General features: G+C 41.8%; 1 protein-coding gene across 2 annotated transcripts in view; it reads right to left on the bottom strand.

Moving 5' to 3' along the window:
- Positions 1–27690, bottom strand: part of DSCAML1 (DS cell adhesion molecule like 1) — a 519485-nt gene that overhangs the window by 333686 nt on the left and 158109 nt on the right. The gene's annotated exons all lie outside the window — the stretch shown is intronic.

Below are 27690 nucleotides of genomic sequence, written 5' to 3'. Positions count from 1 at the left end.
TATGTGACTTTGAGAAATCCAATTTACTATCTTTAATCTCAGTTTCTTTATCTGCAAAATAAAGGAGTAGGACTTTAAAATTCTATAAGCCTATGAGGGAAAAGAAAGAATGAAAGCAAAAAACATAAAATGGTATAATTTCTATTAGCAGATATAAGGGCATGGAATTGTAGGGTGTTAGAACTAAAAGAAACTTTAGTCCAATTCCCTTCATTTTACAAATGAAGAAGTTGAGGACCAGAAAAGTTAAATGCTTTGTCCAAGGTCATATAGCTAGTTAGTTCATTTGGAAGAAAATGTAGAGTCTTTGGTATGAGAGCCAAGTGCTTTTTAATCATGTCCCAAACTTACCATGAGGAGCTCTTGTTATTATTGGAAAAGGAAGGCATGAGCCACTATTTAAGTAGCACTTTTTAATTATTCTTTATTCTATAGGCTCTGATAAATTGTACTAAGGAAGAAAGGCCTTGTTATGAACTATCTGTCTGTTACCCAAAGACCAGCTTGGCTAAATCTGAAGAGGTTCATTGCCATGTTAACTATCATGTGATGGTATTTTTTTTTTGGCTCTAGCTATTCTAAGCAACAATCTATTGAGTTGCAGAGGGGGTTACGATCTGCATTGGTGTTAGAAATAGCCACACAGATGCCATCACATGTATTTAAAATATTTTAATAATAGTCTTGCATTTGGAAAAATCAGAGTTGTCAAAAAAATGATGCTGCAGAACACAGGGCCAACTGCTCAAGTCCTTTTAAGTGAGTGGCATCCATTCCTAGCCTATATGGTTGGCATATTACGGGGGCCAGAAGAAGTAATGACGTGGGAACCACTAGACATTTTGCCCAGGGGATTAGGATGCCCTTGGATCCATCTTTACCAAGGACAATATTTCCCTGAAAGGCCACTTTCTCTGATGGATCAAAGCCAAAGAAGAAGAAAAAAAGATGTTTATGAAACTGTATGTAGATACCTCTAAGTTCTTCCTAATTCATACAAGGTCAAAATTGAGCAAACAGGAAACTAAAGGGTTTCTCAGAGCTGTGGAATTGCTGCAGACACCTGGGTTGGCACACATAAGCCAACATCCTGGAAAAGGGAATGCCTCCCTTTCTCCCATCAGCCTCTGGTTTGCTCTACTCATTGGAACTTTGGGTGATTGTCTAATTACGTCTCATTACAAGTTACATTTTCGAGTCAGTAACTACAGGGGAAGGATACAATTATTATAATGAGGCCTCCCCACCCTCTCTTTCCCCCAATCAGTCCCAAATGCTGCCCTGCTCAATCATGGCTTGCTGCTGGTTCTATCTTGGTCCCCTACTCCACATCCATGACTCTGAATGGAATAGCTCTGGAATGCCAAACACCACCTAAAGAGATAGGCTGTCTGTGTGTGCCAGCCTCTCTCTCTCCATCTATCCTTCTCTCTCATTTCTTCTTCCTGCTAATGAGCATCTTTTATCTTGGAGTTTCCTGGGAGTTGGGAGTAGGCTATGGAGAAGAATAGGGAAGAGTGGTACCTGATGGGAATAGAAACCAGTGGTAGAAAGACTGCTGAATTTGAAATTAGAGGATCTAAATTTCCTGTTTCTGTGCCTTTCGTACTGATTTCCATCCATTCCTACAATGTATTCCTAGAATGCATCCCTCCTTACCTTGATGTCTGGGAATACCTAGTTTCCTTAAATATACAAATGCCACTCTACATGAAGCCTTTTCTGATCCCTATTCCCCTTAATGACTGCAAGTACCCAAACTAACTTGTATTTATCATGCTCAACATCTACATATGTATGTTACATAAATACATAGATATCTGTACCTATTGCATCCATCATTTGAATGGAAGGACCCTTCCATTTCTGTGTTTGTATCCTTAGCATTGATCCCTGTGCTTGGTTCGTAGTAATCACTTAAGTGCTGGCTTATTGATGGACCTTGGTTTAAATACTGACTTTACTACTTGTTCAATCTTGGGCAAGTCACTTCATCTCTGAGCCTCACTTTCCTCATCTGTAAAATGAGAAGATTGAAAGAGATGATCTCTAAGGTTCCTCCTAGCTTTGAATCTATAATTCCATTGGGAACACTGGGGAAAGGATATGAATAAAGTATAAGCAACTCTTACCTTCAACCTAACAGGGCATAGGATTCATCCCATCTGTTGACTGGTGTTGACTTAAAATTTCCTCGCTGGTCAAATATGGTTACAGAGGAATTTTGAAGAAAAGAGTGTCTTTGGGGCAGTGAGGTTCATGGACACTATAAGAGTTGGACGTGCTAAGTCCCTTATCCATATTCTATTTCTCTCCTTTTACACAAATGGTAACCCACTATCATTAACAATGCAATGCAAATACAACAAAACTTTATTAAGCAAATACTGTTGGTGGAGAATTGTTAGATGAAACATAATCCCTCCCTCTTAGAGCTTCCTGCCTAAAAAGGAGATAAGATACCAACATTCCTAATAAGAACTGAGTTTCCCTCTTGTCAAGGAGGGGAAAGCATGGACCAAAGTTCATTAATTAGGACAATGCTCAGTTACAACTAACAGAAAACAGAAGATACACATTTTCAAATAACTCTTAAATTGGTCATTATCAGGAAAAGGCAAATAAAAGTCTTAATAACGTCTATGATGTACTCTCTCTGATTACAGCCCTTTACAATTTTCAAAGCTCATTTACTTTTATCTCATCCTTCCTAGAGTGCTAGATTTGGAGACAGGGCTGGGCCTAGGTTCAAATCTTGGCTCTCCTCCTTGCTACCTGTGTGATCCTTTTGGTACCATAGTGTTGCATCTGTAAAATGATGATTTGGACTAGGTGGCCTGTAAAGTTCCTCCCAGGTCTAACTCTATGAGTTAGGCAGATATTTCTTAAACTATTCTCAGTTTTCTGATTAGAAAATTAGGGCTCCGAGAATTTAAGTAACTTGTCCAAATTCCTCTGTCCAGTAATTGTCAGAGCTAGATCTGAAACCCAAGTCTTCTGATTCCTTCTGATTCCACTTGGAGTGTGGTCTGAAGTTCTGAATGATACATTTTCAGAAGGTCATTGATAAATTATACTACATCCAAGGGGGACTACCAGGATGGTAGAGGGTCTGAGAATCATGTCACATGGAGAAGAATGAAATGATATAAGGACATTTAATTTCAAAAAAAGAATTGGGACCAATTTGGCTTAGTATAAGAAAGAACTTTCTAATAATCTATGAAGTAATAGAAGGAATAGACTGCTTTGTAAGGTAGTGAGTTTCCTATCAGTCTAAATATTTAAGAATAAAGGCTAAATGCATAAGAGATTCTTCCGCTGGATGGAAGGTTGGACCAGGAGGCTTCTTATTATGCTCTTTGATTTCATAATTCTAAGATTGTATGACTAAGGAAAGGAGGAAGGAAAGGAGTTAGCCAGGCTTCAATGACCTCCTAAGAACAGCAAACCAAATCTTCTTCCAATTGAGCTTGCAAACTTCAGCTTGGGTAAAGCAAAGAAAGTGTGGCACCATGAAAAGTCAGCAGACTCATGTTCTAAGATTCAGGGGTAGGGAACCTGAGGCTTTGAGACCACATGTGGTTCTCTAGGTCCTCAAGGGCTGTCCTTTCACTGAATTCAAACTTCACAGAACAAATTCACTTAACAAAAGCATTTGTTCTGTAAAACTTGGACTCAGTCAAAAGACCATACCCAAGGACCTAGAAGGCCACATGTGACCTTGAGGCCACAGGTTTCCCACTTCTGTATCTAACTTCATTATCTAGCCTTGAAAACTTGGGTAAGTTCTATTGTCTTAGACCTGTCTTCCAACATGAACATTCTATGATGGTTCCTTTGCCACCAAACAACTAAAACATCAAAGAGATCACCCAGTTATTAGACCATAGGTCTAGAGAGGGAAGAAGATTTAGAGATTCCCCATCCTTTCATTTAAAAAAAAATGTTACTGGCTCCAGGATATAACAGTAAGGAGCACAGATAGGTCTTGACTTGTTGAGATTCCCAAAGACTCTGAGAGAGGGAAAAAATGGTCTATAGCTGAACAAATTTATCTCTATCTCTTCCCTTTGCTCACCATTCCCCTTTTCCTATGCCTTACTACCCCTGCAGAACAAGACCCTGGCTGCTCTAGTGCCCAAAAAACTGCTTGGTTCATAGCCAGGCTGGGGGCCCCATGAAAGAAATTGATGTGCCTGGGCTCCACAGTTTAATCTTTTCCTTCCCTTGAAGCACAGTTGTTTTTCTCTGATCCCTAGTGTGAGCATTCTGTATCAGACTGAATAAAGGGGGGCCAGGAAAGGGGAAAGAAAGAAAACATATCTCCTGGCAAAACCCAGAGCACCACTTACACAACATCTTTCCCCGCTCCATTATTTATAGCGTGACTGAAACATTTATTCCTCCCCTGCTCTTCCAAACGGCATTGGCATCGGTGTTTCCACTGAGCTGTAACAGGCACACAGAGGCTGCACACAGTTCTGTACCACTCAGCGCAAACACCAAACATTTGATACACAACAATGCACTCCGGGAAACACTGTGGCACATACGCAGAAGCAGGAAGGAGATGAAGGCATGGACGGAGGTATGGATGGAGGCATGGATGGAGGATGGGGACAGGAAAATGAGGCAACTTAGAGTCATGGAGGAAGGTCAGGAACTGAAGGGACAGGCTGGATCCAGCAGCTTGCCTGGCAGGATAATCTGAGCAAGAAGAAAAGAAAAGCCCTGGAATATATTAAGAATGGACCCTAGGCCACACAGTACAACAAGCTTATATAGACAGTCCCAGGCCTGAGGTCAGTCACAGGATATGGCAGACTAATTGCCAAATCAACACTGATGACAAACTAGGAATGGGAGGCTTTTAAAAAAAAGGTGAATTGATATTCCTATTGATGCAAGGGTGTTTTTATGTTAATAAGAATTTAATGAGCACTCACATAGTTCATAGAATACTGAGATAGTTGCTTAAGACAGACAATAATGAAAAGGCAGTCCCAGACCGCAAGATGCTTACAATCTAGAGGGTTAGGTGAAAGACAACTCCAAAGCCAAATTAGGACTTTTAAGTCATTATGAAAAATGGAATCCATTACAGGTCATACAGTTCAACTTTTCTCTACCTGAGCAGTAATTCTTCCATTTATAACTTCCTACAACACTGTGATGTTCTGAGGGGCCCAGCATCCCAGACAAATGGCCACCCAGTCTTCCACTATGAGCATTTAGGAGAATAACTATTTGCAAGATGATCCTAAAAGGGAAGGGAAAGAACACAGGTCATTTCAAAGGATCAGAGAATGTCTGGACAATGTCTGCTCCTAAGCAGACTCATTTAGTCCAGTCCATTTCACTCATTTTATGGCGATCCAAAGCCCAGGGAGATACACAAAGCTACTAAGTGGCAAAAGTATCCTTGATCCTAAATTCAGAACTTTCCAATGTGCCATGCTGATGGAGTTCTATACCATCTGCCCAAGTCACATCTACTACAACTCCCTTCCCAACTATATGTAGGGCAATTTATCTTCAAACTAAACCTGCATGTGCCGCTCAATTCCATCTCCACAGGGACCTGCTACTAGGCAGGTTGGGTATGTGGGAGGGTAGAGAACGTTTTCATTACAAGAGCTCTGGACTTGGAATCATAAGATCTTGGTTCAATTCAATTTAATTCAATTAGCCAAGCATCAATTAAGCATTTGTTCTGGGTTAGGTGCTGTGAAACAAAGTCAAAAACTTTCAGTGTCAGACTCTACCCTAAAGGAGCTTACCTTCTACTCTTTACAATCCAAGTCCTGCTACTTATTTAGTGAATGACCTTGGACAAGTCACTTTCTGTCTCTGGGGTTCAGTTTTCTCATTTGTAAAAATAAGTAGGGGTTAGACTAAGTAATCCCTAGAATCCCCTACACCTCTAAAATTCCGTGATTCTGAGGCGGACTAGATGAACTTGGCTCTAACAATAGCCAGCTTTCCTCAAACCCTAGTACTGAAGTTAATAAAAAAAGTGAACCCATTCAAGCTAAGATGGAAATTACAGTTTAGGTTTCACTGTTAGTGATATAAAGTGCTGTACTTTGGCACAGAGTTCCGTGAGTCGATCTGCTGGGGAAGGAATGTAGAGGGAGGGAGGAAGGAGGTCTTCCAGGATGAGCTTCAGAGACTAGACGTGTTTCTAGCTTCCTCAGCGCCCCCTCCCCCTTCCACCTCCTCAGAACATTATTTGTTTGTTTATTCCCATTGATTTCCAAAGGCCGCTCAGTGCCCTGGGGGCCTCTTGCTGCAGGTGTGTGAAATGCAAATCCAACAATTACAGACAATCCAGCAGCAAACACTTCCCGTAAAAGGAGAAAGCCAGAGGGCTGCCCGCTGGGGAACATAAGACCCCCAAAGCCAGTCTTTCATTCAAGGACTGCCTCAAGGTCAATGGAATTAATGCAGGACACAGCTCTTCAGGTCCTGCCCAAAACCTTGGCCCAGGCCTCATCCTGTTCTCCCCTCTGCTGGGCCCTAGCTCCTTCCCTGGAAGATTCTTTACCACCAAGAAAGAAGCCTACCTATTTAGGTTGGGTGAGGGGCCAGAAGCAGCACACCAGGAGTGCAATGAGGTGGGAAAGGGGATGTCTTAGAAATCTCTTTAATGATAATTTATAATAAATGCAAGATGGTGAAGTAACACCACACACTTTCTAGAGCTGTGCTCCCAAGCCCAGACAAATACCTGTAAAAAACGGCTCTAAACAAATTCTGGAGCTGCAGAACCAACAGAATGATGGAGTGAAGCAAATCTCCAGTCCAAGACATCCTGAAAGTCATTGGGAAGTGTCTATCTCTCCATGTTGGGAGCAGAGCACAGTCCAGTGTGGGCCATGCAGGCACAGACAGGACCTGAGTAGGCCTTGGGGAGACTGAATCTCTCATACCCGTGGCAGTTTCCAGACTTCAGGACCCCAAAATGCCAAGGACAAATTGGGTCAGTGGAAAAAGCCTGTGGGACCAGTGTGGGAGAGTAGAATGGTTTGGCCATAGCCCCAGGGTGGCAGAGGGGGAAGGGGGTGGAGGAAGGCATGGTAGCCACAGTCACAGCAGGGGCAGCTGCAGCCACAGTTTCTGGAGCTCTAGGCCCACAGATTGTGGGGGAATGGAGCAGCTGACAGTACCCCCTCCCCCCACTGGAAGCACAGATCTACCTTGACAAAGAGCTCAAAAGTCAAGTAAGTGACTGGGGAAATAAGCAAAAACCGAAAAGAGTCAGACTATAGAATCTTACTTTGGTGACAAGGAAGACCAAAACATGCAAACAGAAGACAACAAAATCAAAGCTCCTCCATCCAAAGCCTTCAAGAAAAATATGAATTAGTCTCAGGCCATGGAAGAGCTGAAAAAGGATTTTGAAAATCAAGTAAGAGAAGTTGAGCAAAAATTGGGAAAGAAATGAGAGTGATGCAAGAAAATTATGAAAAACAAGTCAACTGTTAGCTAAAGGAAACCCCAAAAAATACCAAAGAAAGTAATACTGTAAAAAATAGACTAACCCAAAGGACAAAAGAGATCAGCCAATGAGGAGAATAATGCCCTTAAAAGCAGAATTGGCCAGATGGAAAAGGAGATCCAAAAACTCACTGAAGAAAATAATTCCTTAAAGATTAGAATGGAGCAGATGGAAGCTAATGACTTTATGAAAAATCAAGAAATTATAAAACAAAACCAAAGGAATGAAAGAATAGCAGACAATGTGAAATATCTCATTGGAAAAACAACTGACCTAGAAAATAGATCCAGGGGAGACATTTTAAAAATTATGGGACTACTTGAAAGCCATGATCAAAAAAGAGTCTAGACATAATCTTTCATGAAATTATCAAGGAAAACTGCCCTGATATTCTAGAACCAGAGGGTAAAATAAATATTGACAGAATCCACTGATCACTTCCTGAAAGAGATTCCAAAAGGAAAACTCCTAGGAATAGTGTAGCCAAATTCCAGAGTTTCCAGGTCAAGGAGAAAATATTGCGAGCAGCCAGTGAGAAACAATTCGAGTATTGTGGAAATACAATCAGGATAACACAAGATCTAGCAGCTTCTACATTAAGGGATCACAGGGCTTGGAATATGATATTCCAGAAGTCAAAGGAACTAGGATTAAAACCAAGAATCACCTACCCAGCAAAGCTGAGTATAATACTTCAGGGGGAAAAAATGGTCATTCAATAAAATAGAGGACTTTCACACATTCTTGATGAAAAGACCAGAGCTGAATAGAAAATTTGATTTTCAAGCACAAGAATCAAGAGAAGCATGAAAAGGTAAATAGGAAAGAGAAATCATACTAAAGTTAAACTGTTTACATTCCTACATTGAAAGATAATATTTATAACTCTTGAGACTTTTCTTAGTACTCGGGTAGTTGGAAGGATTTTATATATATACACATATATATGTCTATATATATATATATATACACATATAGACATAGGGCACCATGTGAATTGAATAGGAAGGGATGAAAATTAAGGGGTGAGAGAGGAATATGTTGGGAGGAGAAAGGGGAAATAGAATGGGGCAAATTATCTCACATAAAAGAGGCAAGAGAAAGCTTTTTCAATGGAAGGGAAGAGAGAAGAGGTGAGAGAGAAAAGTGAAGCTCACCCTCATCACATTTGGCTTAAGAAGGGAATAACATACATACTCAATTTGCTGTGAAACTATTCTACATTACAGGAAAGTAGGGGAGAAGAGGATAAGCAGGGGTGGGGTGGGAGGATGACAGAAGGGAGAGCAAATGGGAGGAGGGTGTAATTAGAAAGAAATACTTTTGAGGAGTGATAGGATCAAAAGAGAGAACAGAATAAATGGGGGGCAGGGTAGGATGGAGGGAAATATAGTTAGTCTTCCATAACATGACTTTTATGGAAGTCTTTTGCATAACTACAGATGTATAACATATATCAAATTGCATGTCTTCTCAGTGGGGATAGGTGAGGAGGGAGGAAAGGAGAGAAGTTGGAACTCAAAGTTTTAAAAATGAATGATAAAAACTATTTTTACATGCAACTGGGAAATAAGATATACAGGCAATGGGGGTATAGAAATCTTTCTTGTCCACTAAGAAAATAGAGGGGATAAGGATAAGAGAAGGGAGGGATGTGATAGAAGGGAGGGCAGACTGGGGGAACAGGTAATTTGAATGCACGTTGTCTTGGGGTGGGTGGAGGGGAGAGATGGGGAGAAAATTTGGAACTCAAAATCTTGTGAAAATGAATGTTAAAAACTAGAAATAAATAAATAAATTAGAATTTTAAAAAATAACAGTTCATAAAGTTGGTGGTGGTTTAGTCAGGTTTTGACTCTTTGTGACTTTATTTGAGATTTTCTTGGCATAGATACTCTAGTGCTTTGTCATTTCCTTTCTAGATGAAGAAACTGAGGCAAACAGGGTTAAATGACTTGCCCAGTATCACACAGCTAGTAAATATCTGGGGCTAGATTTGAACTCAGGTCTTCCTGACCCCAGGCCCAGCACTATTCACTGTGCCACCTAAATGCTTATAATAGCTAACATTTATATAGCTCTTCCTATGTGCCAGGCTAAGTGCTATCTCATTTGATCCTTATGACAACTCTAGGAAGTAGGTACTGTATTTACAGTTGAGGAAACTAAGGCAAACAGATTAAGTGACTGCCCATGCTAATATAGCTAAGTGTCTGAGGCAGAATTAGAACTCAGGTCTCCCAGTTTCCAACTTCGTGATCTTTGCAGGAGGAATCCTTTCTGGCTTGCCAAGACTTGTGCTTGGTACTAGGGATACAGTCCTTTGTGGAGCCTATAGTTTGGGGGAGGGGTATATAATAATAATAATAACTAACATTTATATAGTGTTTTAAGGTTTGCAAAGTGCTTTACAAATATTATCTCATCCAATCCTCACAACTCTGGGAGATAGGAGCTTTTATATTCCCATTTTACTGATGGGGAAATTGAGGAAGACAGGGTATAAGAGATTTGCCAGGGTAACGCAATTATTAAAATGTCTTAAGGCTGAATTTGAACTCAGGTTTTCCAGACTCCAGTTCACCTCTACAACACCTAGCTTCTTCTAGCTTGGGCTATAAGGTGAAATATGACTAAAGCTAAGGAGAGAACTAGAAAAAGCACTCAAAGAAAATTTGAGGAAAGAAAATACATATTTATTTTACTTAAATTAATTTTTAAAAATTTTTATCATGCTCTTTGGTTTTTACAATGTAGTCATTTTCCAAATAAGTTTCTTTTCTATCTTCCTGTTTTTTCCTCTTCCTACCTTCCCTTAAAAAATTTTCTCTTATTCTAAAAGGAAGACATTTAAATAAATCGGTAGACACAGCAACAAGGTCTGGTATGTGTCTACTGAGAGGAGGGAGGTGTGTTTGATCATCCATTCTCAAGAGCCAAGATTGTTCATCAGTTATTCATCCAGCAGCTGGGGGTGCACAGGCGGTAGAATGTTGGACTTGTAATCAGGAAGACCTGAGTTCAAATGTTGTCTCTGACACTTACTAGCTATGTGACCCTGAGCAATTAATTTAGCCTCCCTCAACCTTAGTTTCTTCATCTGTAAAATGAGAATAATATTAGCAGCTACTTCACATAGATGTGGTGAGGCTCAGATGAGATAATATATGTATAGTGCAAACCTTAAAGGACCATATAAGTGCTAGCTAGTGTTATTATTATTAATTGTTATAAATCTGAAAGAAGAAGCCTTTCAGCTAGGTGGATCAGAGAAGGCTTTTCCAAGGAGCTAAAAAAGGTCAGTCTCCCACTGCACCCTGGTCCATCTCTAGTCATCCTGATCTGTATCTGGCCACTGGACCCAGATGACTGGAGGAGAAAGTGAGGCTGGTGACTTTGCATAGCCCTCCGTCACTTAAATCCAATTCACTTGCATGTCATGGCATCACTTCCCTGATGTCATGATTCTCTTTGAGAACAAAGGACAGATAACAAAAACAACAGCTATCTTGCCTAGCCCAACCCAGGTATGGGAGATGCCACTACATACAACAGTCTTATGTAAGTAGAGTATCATCTTTCTTTGGTATTTGTATCCTCAGTGCTTAGCAAGTGCTATACAGTGGGCACTTAATACTGTCCATTCATCCATCCATCCACCCACTCACCCATCCATCTATCCATCCATTTATCCTCCTCTCCTTCAATTTGTCCATCCATCTATTCATTCATATAATAAAGGGATGGGAGGGAATTGACCGGAGAATGCAAACCAACAGATAATACAAAAATCTTTCTTTTGCTATGAACTTGTAAGGTAAATGATGTCTTATTCACCTTCACATCTCCATAGCCCGTTGTTTTGCATGTAGTAATTGCTTGATAAAGAGGTATTAATTTAATTTGGAATACATGATTTAAAAAAAAAGTTTTGCAAGGGAAAGACACAATCAATTTAACAAACATTCATCAAGCACCGTGTTTAGGACACCATGTTAGGCACCAGGTACGCAAAGATGGAAAAATAACTTAGCCCTTTGCCCTCGAGGAGGTGGCTAATCTACTAGGGAGATAAAACATAATATCTTACATTTATCTTCATGAAATGCTCCCCTCACAACACTCCTGTGTGACAGGAGTGCAAAAAGGTAGCGCCAAAAACCCTGACCCTAACGCATTTTTCAGATGAGAAAATTGAGGGTCAGAGAGGTTCAGTGCCTAACTGGAGGGTATACAGCTAGAAATGATGAACAGAATCGCAGACTCTTTGAGCTAGAAGGGACCTCAGAGGCCTGAGTCTGATCCACTCTTGAACTAGGATACCCTCTACAACCTATACGGAGCCAGCTCCACTTTGGGGCTGCTCTACATTTTCTCTTTCATGCAAATTTGTTTCTTAGCTGCCACCATCCACTCTTCTTCCTCTTTCTGCCCTTTAGGAGGAAAGCAAAGCAAATAAAATTCAGGTCTCCTGATTTTAGGCCCATGACTCTTCCCACTATTGGCCACTGCTTCACTTAATTCCGTCATTTTTCTTTATTAAATGTTTTATTAGAAACTTGACATTGAACATCGATACAAACAACCAAACCCATGCAGTTTCTATTTTCATTAAAAACAAAACCAAACCCAAGAGCCGTCTGGTCAGAGATTTTCATGGCAGCCTCTGATGTACTTAGAAGGCCTTGCCTGCTTATTTGTCCACCACATAAAGCAGACCACGCAAAGACAGAGAGCTTGAAGAAAATCTGAGGAGGGAGTTACCACTTTCTGCTGGGATTTTGTTCCAAGTGTCAGACCAACCCAAGGTGGGAAAGGAAGAAAATGATTTCCACTGAAGACTAAATGTGATACGAGCAAAACAGGAGGCCCAGACCAGTGCATGGGAGATGGGAAGAAAACGGAGGAGGAGATGGAACAATCAGCAGTCCACAATGGCTTAGCAGGTGGCATGAACACAAATCTGCAATCCCTTAGCATATTCCAATAACGGGAAGCAGCTCAGAAGGGCCCTGGATGGCAGGCAGAAGCGAGCTAGGCTGAGGATTAAACATTTGCTGAAGACAATACACATGTGGATAACGGAGAACCAGATATATTTTCAAAGCAATTTATATTTGGAAACTAGGAAAGCAATTCTCTACAGTCCTGTGCTTGGCATAAGGCATACACCTAATGTTTAAGCTTCAAAGCATTCATGGTGTCCACATCTTCCTCTTGAGATTTTAGAGAGTAATCCAGTTTGGGCAGCCTGTACCATCCAGGATGTTTGATATGTAAATTTCTTAACCTTCCAATCTGGGCTGTATGTGCAAACGGGAGACCTGGTTAGAATTTTGGAATCATACACTGGGCTGGAAAAAGACCTCTGAGATGATCTAATTCAGCTTCTCCCCTATTGGAGAAGAAGAAGGAGAAGGAGGAGAAGGAGAAGAAGGAGAAGGAGAAGAAGGAGAAGAAGAAGGAGAAGAAGAAGAAGAAGGAGAAGGAGAAGAGGGATGAGAAGGAGGAGGAGGAGGAGAAGAACCTCAGAGAGATGATTTGCCCAGTTACACAACAAATAGTTGAATTCTCTCCCTATTCACCCACTTTATCACATCTGGACATCTTGTGGCTTACTCCCCAAAGGCAGAATGTACTCTCCAACTCCAATGGCAGTGGCAATTTTTGAGAAATAAATACACAGAAAAAAATGCCATTTGCCAAGACCCAAAGATCTCTCAGCAGAGGCAGCTCTCACTGGGGGATAAGCCAATTACTAGTGGATTGTATTCAGAATGCAGCCTAACTGTCTCAGAATCCTGTCAGGGGGAATCAATAGTACTTAATCAATGGATTGATTGATCATTTACTGCTAGTAATTAAATTTTGAGAAAGTACAAATTCTATTACACATACAGTCAGTCAGAAGCGTTGCTCTGTTCATGAGACATTGGAAGGAATAAAAAAAGGGACCCTTTGCCTACAGATTCAGAGAAAGAAGGAAGGAGCCACAGAGGTCAGGAGGCATCAGAAAGTAACCTGCTGGAATCAGGACTTTCCCAAAGATGATTTAGGTCAAATCTGTTTGGGAAAAGTCATTTCATACTCTTAAGAGGGGGAAGATGCTGAGAAGCAATGGTTGAAGTAACTGGTCACCTGTCTTGTCCTTAGTTCCACCCATATGTCACTCCAGGTGGTGACATCCTCTTTTTTTTTTTTTAAACAAATCTGATCACAGGGGCAAGGACTAAAAGATTGAAGAGGTGTGCTTTGGCTTTCTTCTCACTTTCCCCACTCTCCATTCCAAGATTCCCAAGTGGTATTCCCATTCCTAATTCAACTCAACAAGCACTAATTGAGGCCTTGTCCATTTCAAGTCGAGTTAAGGAGTATTTACTAAATGCTTTTTGTTGATTTGTTAGTCATTTCAGTTGTGTCCAATTCTTTGTAACACCATTTGGGGTTTTCTTGGCAGAGATATTGGAGTTTACCTCTGTCACCCAAGGCTAGCTAACCTTTCAGTGACTCAGTTTTGTCCTTTATAGTATCATAGATTCAGAGCCAGAATGAAGGGGCTTTATAGCTTGTCTCTCTAGACTTGCTCATTTTACAAATGAGGAAACAAATCCAGAAAGTTTGTGAGCTGACCAGGTACACACAGGTAGTGCAGTGACAGAGCCAGGAATTGAACCCAGCTCCTCTGACCCCACATGCTTTTCTCTTCATGGTAGAGATGATGAATTTGAGTTTGGAATGCTGAATGATGCACTCATAATAAGAATTTTAGCACTTACCTCACAGGGAGGTTGTGAGGATCAAAGGAATCCTGTGCTTTGCCAACCTCAAAGTGCTATACAAACATTAATTATGGTGATCAGTCCTCATGAAGTGTCACCAAGGTCACCAAATGACTTTTGCATATACTTAAGCAGAATGTTCGGATGTCAATGAGTGTTTGTTACCCTTCGCAGTGGTATCTATTCCCAGTGATGACAACATTACTCAATGCCCTGCCTTTTCCTCTCTGCATATGTATCTTCCTTTAAGGCCCAGAAAAAAAGGCCACTTATTCCACAAAGGCCTCAGATACTTACTACCTCTGTGACCCTGGGAAAGTCACTTAAATCCTGTTTGCCTCAGTTTCCCCATCTGGAAAATGAGCTAGAGAAGCAAATGGCCAACTGTTCTAGTATCTGTGCCAAGAAAACCTCAAACGGGGTCACAAAGACTCAGACATGCTTGAAAAACGACTGAACAACAAATGTGTCAGACATTGTGCTAAGCACTAAAGATCTAAGGAAAGGCGAAACATAGTCCCTGCTCTCAAGGAGCTCACAGGTGAGACAACCTTCCAATAACTATGTACATAGAAGGTATATACAGGGAAAATTGGAGATAAAAGAGGAAGCACACCAGGATTAAAGGAGATTGGGAAAGCCAAGAAGGTTCCCCAAGTCTGCCTGCCCTGGCAGCATCTAGTCCAGGTGTGGGGAATCTTGGACCCTGAGGCCACATGAGGCCTTCTAGGTCCTTGGGTGTAGTCTTTTGACTGAGTCTCAGTTTTGCAAAACAAATTCTTTTATGAAGGGGATTTGTTCTGTGAAGTCTGGATTCAGTTAAAGGGCCACACTTGAGGACCTGGGCCCCATGTGGTCTGCAGGTCACAGGTTTCCCCACCCCTGACTAGTCTCTCAAGAGCCTCATCTGTCCCTCTTCAGTCTCCCCGCTGTTCTTGGGCTTTGCTGCTCTGCACCTAGGCAGGTAGCTTTAATTATCTTTTAATTATATAATAATATTTAATTATCTTTATCCCAAGGATTATCTATGGCAAGGGGTGGGGGTGGGGGGGCTATCAGCAGCTCCAGAACACATCCTTGCTCTTGGAACATTTGTAAGCAGATCTTTTATCAAAAAACAAACAAACAAAAACCTGAATGCAAGCTGACTCTGTAATTAATAAACAAAACACTTATTTATTAGAACCAATGCCTTAATAAACTTGGAAAGAAATAGAACTCAGACCTAGAGTTTTCACCAAAGCTCTGAATCCTGCTTCTCCATCCAACTCCCCTTCCAAACACAGGAAAGTCCTTGGAGTTTCTTCACCTTCATTATTGTCTCCAATTGGTAACTGTCCTTTCTAAAGCTATCCTACTGCTTTCTCTGTTGCCTCTAAACTCAACCTCTTCAGACCTAGTGTTTTCTGGCCACCTCAGGTGACAGATATTGTGACAGAATCCACTGTGTTCACGTAGCAATGGACCCTCCCTCCAGTTCCCAAGACACTTGTGTGCATTCTGAAGACAATAAATTATGATTACTTGGCTTTTCTATGGTCTTGTATTATCTTGTATAAGTATAATGAAATAAATGTATGAGTCTAGCTGTTTTGAAGAGGCTCACCATCAGATTGGCCACCAGGTTATGTATTTTTTCAGCCATAATGATGTGGATACAAACCTACCGGTTAAAAGGAATATTAAGGGTTGCTTTCGCAGTACTTTGTGAAGATCCTCCTGAGGATCCTGTAACTTGAGAGCATCCTAAAGTCCTTTCCCCCTTATCTTGAAATACTATAAGACTTCTTTGTGTTGTAAGACCAAAAGAATTGAGTTATCCTTATCCTGCGTCCCCCTGTCCTTTTTATCCTGTCAACCATCTTCCTTATCCGGTGACATAAGATTCCTCCTTATCTTGTAAGTAACCTTTATCCTGTTCATCCTTCCCTAATTTCAACCTCTATAGGAAATTACATCATCATTCTAAAATTACATCATCATTCTGAAACCTCTATATAAACCTAGTTCCCCAAATATCAGCACTCCTTTACTCAGTCCCATGGCTACAGCAAAAAGGTCCATGTTATGCTTTCACATAATAAAGCTCCCAATGCCTAAAAGAAAAGTCTAAGTGAATTCTTTCACACCAGAACCGCTCTCCTGAATCTGACCTCAACAGCAGTAACTATTGATACAGCTGCTAGGGCCTTCTCCCTACTTTCACTATTATCTTGTATTTAATTGGCATATATTTGATATCTTCTTCTATGTGTGCATGTTGATAGGATGAAAGTTCCTGTTTTGTCTTTGTATTTTGAAGACCTAGAACAGTGCCTAACACATAGGTAACTAATATGTGGTTATCGATTGATTGATGAATGCATTTAGTAAGGTACCTAAGGGTTGCCATCTGTATTGATGGAGAGGGTACCTACACTCATGAAATCATTCATCCTGGGGAAACAAAGAAAGCAAAAACAGTTCCAGTCCTCAAGGAGCTCATATTCTAATGAGGGAGAGACAATGCAAACAACTCTGCACAGACAAGATATGCACCAGGTGAAAAGGGACCTATCTTAGAGGGAAGGCCTTAGGGAAAGGGAATAAGCATTTACATAGTGCTTACTGTATGCCAGACACCCAGCTAAATGCTTTACAAATATCATCTTATTTGATTCCCCACAACAATCTCTCAAAGTAGGTGTTATTATCCCCATTTTGCAGCACAGAAAACTGAAACAAATGCAGGTTAAGTGATTTGCTCTGGGATCACACAGCTAAGTGTCCAAGGTTGAATGGGAACTCAGGGCTCCCTGACTCCAGGCCTGGCAATCTTTTCCCAAAATTATGAAGCTGGGAAACTGAGAAAGGCCTATAACAGAAGGCAATATTTGAGCCGACTTGTGAAGAAATTCAGGAAACCAAGAGACATAGATGAGAAGGCATGTTGGGACAAGAAGTTTTTGCTGCATAGGGTATGTGGAGGGGGATAAATATAAGAAGACTAGCAAGATAGGAAGGGATAGGAGCCATGGCCCACACCCCTCTAGACCTACCCTGAGTTATTCGTGGTCTTCTTCTTGGCCTGTTCAGTTAGACAATGCACTTAGCTTTTCTGGGACTCTGTCTGACTGCATCTCCCCTTCAGTGCTGGATTTGTTCCAATAACTTGTATATCTTCGTGATCTCCTCTCTCTCTCTCTCTCTCTCTCTCTCTCTTCCTTCCTTCCATCCTTTTTCTTTTCTTCTTCCTCCCTTTTTTCCCTCATTCTTCTCTAGGTTGCATGCCTGATTTCAGGTCTTTCTCCACAACCCTCTCCTCCCTACCAACCTCACTCTTGAAGCTCACTCCAGCCTTGAACTTGACAGATTGAAAGTATCCTCCACCCCTACAGCCTCTTCCTCTGATTGTCTGGTTCCACCCAGAGCCTCCTTTTTAAAAAAAAAAAAAATACTTATCAAATCTTTAATCAGAAGTACAAAAGATATTGAAATGTCCTTCTTGGTGCCTAATTCCATAGAAATATCAAAGTGATTTCCTAGGAAGGAGTTCATTGACACCAGGTTGTCATTAGGAATAATATTCTGATACTAAGTTTTTAATAGGCGATTACTAAGCAAGTAACTGAAACAGTATTAGAAGAACTAAACATATTCAAACAAAATTATTTCTACAAATAAATCAACTTTTTTTTTGGTCAACAACAAAAAAATTCTTTTCAGCTTAGATTTTGTACTACTTACCCTCCATGGCAGTCCTATATATCTCTGTTATGTTTTCAAAAATATAGATCCTCAGAATCTCCTTTTTAAGGAGTACACCCAAGTCACACAAGCCTTCATTCATCTCTCCTGGCTACCCTTCAGACTCTCCTCTCAGACTTTCTCTATAATGCCCCCTCTGTTGTTATTGTTGCTCAGTAATGTCTGAGTCTAATGTCTTCATGGCCCCTTTTGGGGACTTTCTTGGCAAAGATACTGGAGTGGTTTGCCATTTCCAGATGAGGAAACTGAGGCAAACAGCTAGTAAGTGTCTGAGGTCAGATTTGAACTCAGGAAGATGAGTCTTCCAGACTTCAGGTCCTACCTACTATCATCCACCCCATTTAGCTGTCCATGATATGGTCCCCTTATTTACCTTTATTCCCACCCCACACCCCTTCCATTTATGTGTTGTCTTACACTATCAGAATGGAAGTTCCTCAGAGTCAGAGGCCACCTTTCTTTCTGCTTTCATTTGTATTCCCTATGTTTCATGTCAGGACCCCCGAGCCAAGCCCACACTTGTCTTTTCTCACTATTAGGAGACACCTTATGGTTGTTATGCCAAGCTCAGGGCACAGTTTGCTTCCTGGGCCTTAGCTCTGGAAAACAACAAGGTGTCTCCTTATGGTAAGAAAAGAGAGGAGAGAAAAGAGAGTGGTGGTCTTGGTGGGGTCCTGACCTTAGTAACGGTGCTTGGTTTCTTAAGGTTTCTTAAGTGCTTGTTGACTTGACTTGTTGACTTTCCTCCTCTGGCAACGGTTTCTAAATTTAGGGTTGCTTTACCCAGACTTGGAGCTTTAAGGCCTCCAGGGGCACATTCCCTGGAGGTATGAACTAGGACAATGAAAGAACTTGGTCCTTCCTTCTTAAAAGCCTGCATGCAACTGTTGATCTATCACACATATGTAAACCTCAATTGCCTCTTCCAGCCACTTTTTCTCTCCTTTAGTCACTGAGGGATCAAAAAAGCCAAACTAATTATATTATTTGTTTAAACCAGAAAGAATTAGGTAGATGGGTATTCTGCTAGGAGAATGATCAGAAATGGACTCACAACCAAATTTCAGTGACATCTGGATTAAGCTCACTGGAGTCCCCGTTTCTGGGTTATTAGTCACATCGGCACACTGACTCCTCTGACGGACTGCACAGTCCCCAAGAATGGGGAGGGGGGGATGTCTTCTTTCCTCCTTTTCTCCTTACATTGCTCAGTGCAGGATTTTTTACCCTCATCCCTACGTTGTTGACTGACTAAGCAACCACACACTCTCCCTGGGTCTGACTCTTGGCCAGAACCTCGGGCCCTCCATCCCAGTGCGTGCTTGGCAAGGGACTGAGAGAGATTAAGGAGCAAACCCAGATGACTGCAGCTATTGGTAATGTCCGAGCCTCCTGCACCCACTCTAATTGGATCTGTCTCCTCAAAGTCTGATTTAATCGGCCTGAGATAACTGGGGGAGGGGGAAGAGGCGGTTCGTCTTGGAGAAGGATTAGCCTCCTCACCCTGGGCTTGCGCCCTTCCCTGGCACCAGCTGTGTGTGTGCACAATCAGCCTTTATTAACTATTACACTTCATGCTGGACAGCTGCTGGGGAAAACATAGATTCATTTCCCCAACCTTTTAGGCTGCCTTGGAACTCGCTGCTTCTATTTATTTTTCTTCCTTATTCTCAAACTCTCATGCAGATGAGATTTGGTCTGGAGAGGACCTAGTTGAGAAATAGATACAATGAAAAATACACCTGCCCCTTCTTCTCTCCCTATAACCCCTCCCTCCTTCTCTCTCCTTTTTCTCCTTTTGGCTCAAGACTGGCTAACTCCTTACTCCCATCTCAATGGCAATTCCTCTCACTAGAGAAAGAAAGACACATTTGTAGCCAAACCAATTTACTTTGCCAGTAATAATCTGTGTTCTTTGTGCTATACCTTCAAATATTTATGTTTGGATGAGAAGCCAGTTCTGTCACCATCCACTCTTGTCTTTGACTTCATCCTTCATGAGGCTTACTGAGCTGTCCTGGCTGTAGCGACAGCAAGTTCTTGTGCTTATACAATAGTCACAGAACTATAGACTTTTACTTAGCACTTAGAGACCATCAAACCCCAAGAGCCTGGGATGAAAAGTGGAAGGAATAAATGTTTGTTCTCTTACCCCTCTCCCTGACTTGTAGCCCTTAGCTGAACTCACCCCTTAGTCAGAGAAAGAAGGGATTAAGCATTTATTAAACATCTGCTGTGTGCCAGCCACTATTCTGAGTGCTTTAGAAATATTACCTCATTTAGTCCTCACAAAAACCCAGGGAGGGAGGAGCTATTGTTATCTTGTTTTACAGATGGAGAAATGGAGGCAAACAAAGGTTAAATGACTTGCCCAGGGTCACCCAGCTAGTAAATATCTGAATCTGGATTTGAATTAAGGTCTTCCTAACTCCAACTTTGATGCTCTATCTACCATGCCACCAAGTTGCCAGAGTACTGCCATCCAGGGGGAGATGCTACTTTCTACCCAATGCCCATGCCTTATCTGGAGGTCTTCCTTCAGTCCTACTATGTTACTGCAGTTGTCCCTAGGCCTTCCTACCCAGAAAGGCATCTCTCTGGGCATCACTGCACTCTCCAGGTGACTGTCTTCCCCCCATGTCATTGTTGCCAACTATTTTTGCTCTAGCAAAAATAAATAAATAAAATAAAAAATCCTACCCCTAGCCCTATCTCTGTCTAGCCCGGTCCCCCCATTTCATAGAGATGGAAATGAGTCTAAAGATGTGAACTGACTTACTGAGATTACACAGCTAGTTAGTGGCAGATCCAGGACTAAATTCCCCCAGCCCCCAACTCTGAGGCCACCACAGCTTTTTCTGCTGTTTCCTAGTAATACAGTATGGGGGAGAGGGTATAAGCACAAACCAAGTCAGGGAAGGGTTAAACAGTCTTTGACCTGGCAGGTGGTACTGAGACAAGGGATATTTGTGAAGGCCCACATAACGCTTTCATGAATAAATGAATCCATGCACGAGGGAATGAATTAAAAAAGCATTTATTCAGTGCTTATGATGTGCCAAGTCCTGTGCAAAGTGCTAATGACACAAACAGAAAATCAAGACAGTTCCTTCTCCCAAGGAGATCACATTCAAATTGGAAGAAGAAACACCCATGGAGGTTTGAGCTCTAGGGCAGATGGAAAGGCCTGGTGGTCCTCCATCTTACTGAAAGAATTGTAATTGGAGACTCTCTGCTCATTGAAATAATGTGAAGAACCATGTCCTACCTTAGCCTGGAGTGGCCCTGGGGCAAAGACCCTTAGGAAAGGGAGATCCCAGTAGGATCTGAGCAGGAAACAGGATGGAACACTGGGGAAGGAATCCCATGAAACTTAGTCCATTCAGGCGGGGCTGAGGCTTTGGGGGAAGGGCATAAGTTCCCTGGGCAGCTAGGTGATGCATGGATAGAGTGGTGGGCCTGGAGCCAGGGAGACTTGGAGCTCAAATCCTGCCTCAGACACTTACTAGCTGTGTGACCCTGGACAAGTCACTTTATCTTGTTTGCTTTGTTTTCCTCATCTATAAAATGAGACAGAGAAGGAAATGACAAACCACTCTTTTATCTTTGCCAAGAAAACCCAATATGAGGTCATAAAGAGTCAGAAACAACTTTAAAAAAGACTGACTAACAACATGAGAATACCCCAAATGACATGGTCATGCTTCTCCATGTTCTATGTCAATCAACATGAACACAGGGCTGTGCATTCAAGGGAAGTACAGTGGGAAGAGGAGTCAATGGAGGCAATGATCTCATTATATACATTAACCCTAAATCCAAGTCTTCTTCCCTAAACTACCTCGTGAGTGAGAAGAAGCCAAGAGCTCTCCTCTAAGGAACAACAACTCACAAATAGGGAGATGTTGGAGCCCTACAGTAACAGGGAAGGGTCATATTCATAGATCTACCTTTATTTCATCTCCTCCCTCAATGTTAGCTGATTTATAGCTAGAAGAAAACTTAGTAATCTTTTAGCCCAACTCCTCCATTTGATGGATGACAAAACTGAGGCCTGAAAAGGGGAAGTGATTTTTCTCTAGGAATAAGTAACAATCAGGAAGTAGTAGAGCTTGGGTTTGAAGCTAGACCCTTGGATTCTCAATCCTGGGCTTTTACCATTGAACTCTATTACTATTTCTGTTATTTATATGTTTGCCAGTGTAGATAGGACCATGTCAGAGTGACACTCTTAAATTTTATTTTTCTTACTTTTCATCTTTTGTTTTCATGTCACCCACCTTTTCAAATATATTATTTGCTCCCTTCCTTGATTCTAGACATCCTCTGTAAGAAATGCTTTTTAACTTTAGTGCAAAAAGAACTTGATCTAAGTTTTAAATTCAACCCCCTTGCTGAGTAGATTCTCTCCATCCTAGAACTGGCTCCATTGTCTATAATTAGTGGATGGATAGAGGGAGAAATATGGCTAGAAGGATCACCAGATAGAAAGGACCCTGCTTCCATCACCCACCTCCTAGCTTCCCTAATAGAGACTGGAGCAAAAGGAAGTTGGGCATTGTTCCCCATTTCAGAGAAAGGTCAAGTATTGACATCTGTTCTCGTACTTCATCTACCATCAGAACAGAATTTAATCCACAAATTCTCCACTGGCCGCTTCAGCCTCTGTCTTATCAATATTTCCTCCTGCTAAAATGCAAACTGTATTGAGTGACTCCCAGACCTTATTATGATGCTCTTTTCCATAGCTCTGGCTCCTGGGGCACAGTTTTATTAAGGAGAGGAGGAGGAGTGAAAGGGGAGGAGAGGAAAAGGAGGAGGAAGGACCCTCAGGCTGGGATTCAACCAAGAGGCTCTCAGTGTTCACCAGATATTTTCCTAAAAAGTTCATTACTGTGAAGGAGATGAGAGACATGAAGAACCAGGTAGAAGAACAGTAGTATCAACACAAATAGGAATATTAAAAAGAGGGTAGGGACATGGACATGTAATAGAAAATATGCTTTTATATGGAGAGAGGGAAAGAGAAGGGGAGAGAGAAGAACGGGAGGAGAGAGAGACAGACAGAGAGACAGAAAAGAGACAGAGGAGAGAGAGAGAGATAGAGAGAGAGAGAGAGAGAGAGAGAGAGAGAGAGAGAGAGAGAGAGAGAGAGAGAGAGAGAGAGAGAGAGAGAGAGCTGGGTAGAGTGGATGTAGTGGATTGGAGTATTGGGCTTAGTCAGAAAGACTTGGATTCACCTCTTGCCTTAGATACAGTTGATTCTTAAAACAGCCCTAGGAGGTAGATGCTAATATCCTTCCCATTTTACAGATGAAGAAAATGAAACTCATGGAAGTTAAATTACTTCGGATCAAACAGCTGGTAAGTCTCAGCATAGACAGGTTGTGATCTGGATCTTCAGCCTCACAGCAGGATTTCCCCACATTAACAAAATCTCAGACTCTTCTGTGCTCACATATATAGTCTACCCTTCCCCTGGACCACTGTAATAACCTTCTAATTGGGCTCCCTGCCTTCAGTATCTCCCCCTCCTTAATTCATCCTCTGCTCAGCTGCCAAATTGATAACCCTAAAACACAAATCTATCCATATCATATCCCCCTCCCACCAAAAAAGAAAGTCTTCAATGACTTTGCTGGCTTTAGGATCAAATACAAACTCCTCAGCCAGACATTTGTAGCCTTGCACAATCGGGCTCCCACCAACCTTTCTAATCTTATTTCATACTATGCCCCTTTATGTACGGTCCATTTCAGTCAAGGTGACCCCCTCCCCCCCATTATGAGTTTTTCATTTCCTGCCCCAGTGAATGTTGGGCCGCCTCTCTGACTTCTGTCAAAGTACAGCTTGCATAGCGCCTTCTGCAGAGGCCCCCTCCTGAGCATCCCACATCCTTATTAGTACTTCCTGCTTTTGAATTACTCTGTGTTACCTTGTACAAACTTTGTATTTGTTTACTTGGAACATACTTACCTGGAGGGCAGAGACTACTTTGGTTCTGTCTTTACATCCTCTTCTCCCTTCCCCACTCCCCACTCCCAGTCCTACACAATGCTTGACCCGTAGGTGCTTAAAGAGTGCTGAAATGAATTGTAAACGTAAGTATATAGAATTGTACCTAGCATTTATAAAGAGAATAAACTGGGATTATTTTGGGTGATGTTTTGGTGATGACTTTTATTTTTATGACACAGAAATTTCCTGGTATTCACCCCTTCTACCCAAAAAATAAATCTCAATCTCTCCTCTCTCTCCTCTCTCCCCCTCTCCCTCCTCCCTCCTCTCTCCCTCCTCTCTCTCTCTCTCTCTCTCTCTCTCTCTCTCTCTCTCTCTCTCTCTCTCTCTCTCTCTCTCTCTCTCTCTCTCTCTCTCTCTCTCTCTCTCTCTCCCCCCCTGTCCTCTCCCCCCCCCCTTTCTGTCTCTCTCTGTGTCTGTCTCCCCTTTCTCCTCCTCCTCCCTCTCCCTCTCCTTAATGGAGGATGAATTAAGGAGGGGGAGATACTGAAGGCAGGAAGCCCACTTAGAAGGTTATTACAGTAGTCCAAGGGAAGAGTAGACTATATATGTGAGCACGGAAGAGTTTGAGATTTTGTTAATGTGGAGAAATCCTGCTGTGACGCTGAAGACCCAGATCACAACCTGTCTATGATGAGACTTATCAGCTGTTTGATCTTAAGGCTTACAAAGTACTTTGCATATGTTATCTCATTTGATCCTCAGACCAACCCTAGGAGATAGGTATATTATGATCCTCATTTTATAGATAAGGGAAATGAAGTTTGGAGAGGTCAAGTGACTTGCCCAGGGTCACACTGTAGATAAGTATTTAGGGAAGGATTTGAATTCTAGTCTTCCTGACTCCAAGTCCAACACTTTGTCTACTTCACCTCTAGCCATCTCCATCATATAGATATAAATATGTATGTATGTGTATATATGTATAATGTGTGTGTGCAGGGAATACACACACACTGCAAGGCCTGAGGAGAGCACAACATCTTGGCATATATCACATGTTTAATAAATGTTGATTGGAAGACTGACTTTCTGGAGAAACACCTAGAAGATGTAGGTCTGACTGTTTCCTTTGCCCTTACAAGAGGTAAGTGGAGGAGAAAGGCCAAGTTTTTCTTGGAGTCAATATGTTTAGCCTTTCCTCTGAAGGCAGCGGACCCTTCCTCTGTGGTCTGGGATGCAGAGAAGATAAGGTTGGATGGCAGGCTTTGCTGTCCTGGCCCACTTTATCCCATCACCATGCTGAGCCTAACACAACAAGCGCTCAATATGAATTAACTGGGTTTGAATTCCAAATTCCAGGTGTGAGACCCTGTACAAGTGATTTCATCTGTTTTAGACTCATTTTCCCGTCTGTAAAATGAGAAGGTTTGATCTAGAATCAAAAGTTCTTAATCTAAGGTCTCTGAACTTAGTTGTACAAATGTTTTGAGAACTATAATTACAATAATTGTTTTCCTTGGTAATCCTGTGTATTTTATTATATGCATTTAAAAACACCATCCTGAGAAGGGACCCATAGGCTCGCATAGATGAACGAAAGGGTTTATGATACACACAAAGACTAAGAACTTGTAAGGCAGATGATTTCTAAGGTCCCTTACAGCACTAAGCCCTAGGATTTCTCTATTCCTCAACAGGCCAGGCTTACAAATTTCTAGTCACAGATTAGGATACCATGCCTTCCAAGGAGGTCTGAAGGACAAAGGACAGGAGGGTTAGAGGGAGTTGTTCCTGTAATGACTGCCTGCCTATTCCCCATCTCCAGGAGAATGGCACTTCCTGCCCCAATTCCATCCTGTGGAGAAGGGGCTGATGGGTGCTTCAGGGACAGTTTCCGCAAATAGGCACAGAGAGCCTCAGCTGCTGGGAGACAGTGGATGTGAGCTTGGTTTCACAAGACCAGATGGCGCTGGTGAATCCAATCCACCCATCCCACAGTGTGATGCACAAAACAACCACCATCCCCTGGGCCCAGGAGCCACACTATGACCATGCTGAAAACAGACTTGAGGCCATACTGGAAGCAGAGTTAAAGCTACCTGCTAATTCCCTACCCAGTTATTGTGAGTAGGGAGGAAGGAGCCTCCACAGTATTAGAGCTGCTAAAAAAGGGGGAGATCAAGGATCCAAAGCTGGGAAGAACCTAAGAGATCAGTCAGTGCAAGCCCCTCATTTTGAGTTGAGAAAACTAAGGCCAAAAAGGTTAATGTAAACTCTTTGAAGGTAGGGACTATTTTTCATTTTCTCTCTTTTTATCCTTAGAGCCTAGAACATAGACAAGCTTTGCTAGATACTTAATTAATGTTTATTGAATTCAACTAAATTAACCTGCCAAAGGTTACATGGGAAATAAGTAGAGTGGTGATTGACTCAGGAGACAGAGGCCCTGGGTTCAAGTCCTTCCTCAGGCACTGAACTACCTGTGTAACTTTATGAACCTCCGCTTCCTCATCTGTAAAATGAGAGGGTTGACCTAGCTAGCCTCTGAAGTCCGTTCTAGCTCTAAATCCATGATATGATGACTCCAAATTCAGGCTTCTTCCAGAATAAGCACAAGCAAACTTGGTGTCTGTACTCTCTTAATTAGAACTGTTCTGTATATTTTTTGTGTGTGGGGGGTGGGTATATATGTGTTTTATGTTCTTCATTGAAGTGAGATACACCCCCCAAGGGCAGAAGCCTTAAGAAACTGTGTGATATGTGAAAAAATGTGAAAAAAGATATGAAAAAAACCCCAGAAGTCTTCAGTCTCAGTTGTAGCTGGGCCACTTGCTAGCAAGGTACATAACTGAATTGAGTCTCAGTTTCTTCATCTGTTAAAAAAAAAAAAAAGGAAGGAAAAAGAGAGCAGTGCTTCTTAAACTGTTTCCACTTGCTACCTCTTTTCCCATTTTGTCAGGGTCAGTTGGCATTGCATGGCCTGAGGGCATGCGCAGTGCAAAGTGCACATGTTTTGTATTCAGAACCAAGGCTACAATCAAGTCACTATGCAACACAGGCAAGTGCTGCCAGAAACACCTTGGATTCATTATTCGTTTGATTTGATTCTAACTTTTGGTCATTAAACGTTCAGAAACCTTACACCATTGCCAAATTTTGGGGTTGCAACCCACAGTTTAAGTAGCACTGGTAGAAGATCTCTAAATTCCCTTCTAGTTCTACCCCAATTATCTATGTTGATCTCTGAAATACCTTCCATATCTGATGTTCTGTGGTTTTCATCCAGGATCCTTCTTCTTTCTTCCTGCACCAGCACCAATACAGGGGCTGTGCATCAAAACCACTCAATCCAAAGTAACTCCCTACATTGGGAATTTATTAAGTACCTTCTCTGTGACACATAAGGGCAGCTAGGTGGCACAGCATATGACAGGGCACCAGGCCTGGAGTCAGGCGGAATCATGTTCCTGAATTCAAATCACTTACTAGTTGTGTGACCCTGGGTAAGTCACATCACCTTTTTTGCCTCAATTTCCTCATCTTAAAAATGAGTGGGAGAAGGAAATGGCAAACTACTCTAGTATCTTTGCCAAGAAAACCCCAAATGGGATCATGAAGAGTCAGACACAACTGAAATGTGCCACATAGATGCTGAGGTTACAAAGGCAAATTCAACAAATATTTATCTAGCATAAGGCA

Source organism: Notamacropus eugenii, chromosome 5 (assembly GCF_028372415.1).
Source record: "Notamacropus eugenii isolate mMacEug1 chromosome 5, mMacEug1.pri_v2, whole genome shotgun sequence".
Lineage (NCBI taxonomy): Eukaryota > Metazoa > Chordata > Mammalia > Diprotodontia > Macropodidae > Notamacropus > Notamacropus eugenii.
Note: the sequence above shows the minus strand (reverse complement) of the source record. Positions and strands in the feature narration are given on the sequence as shown.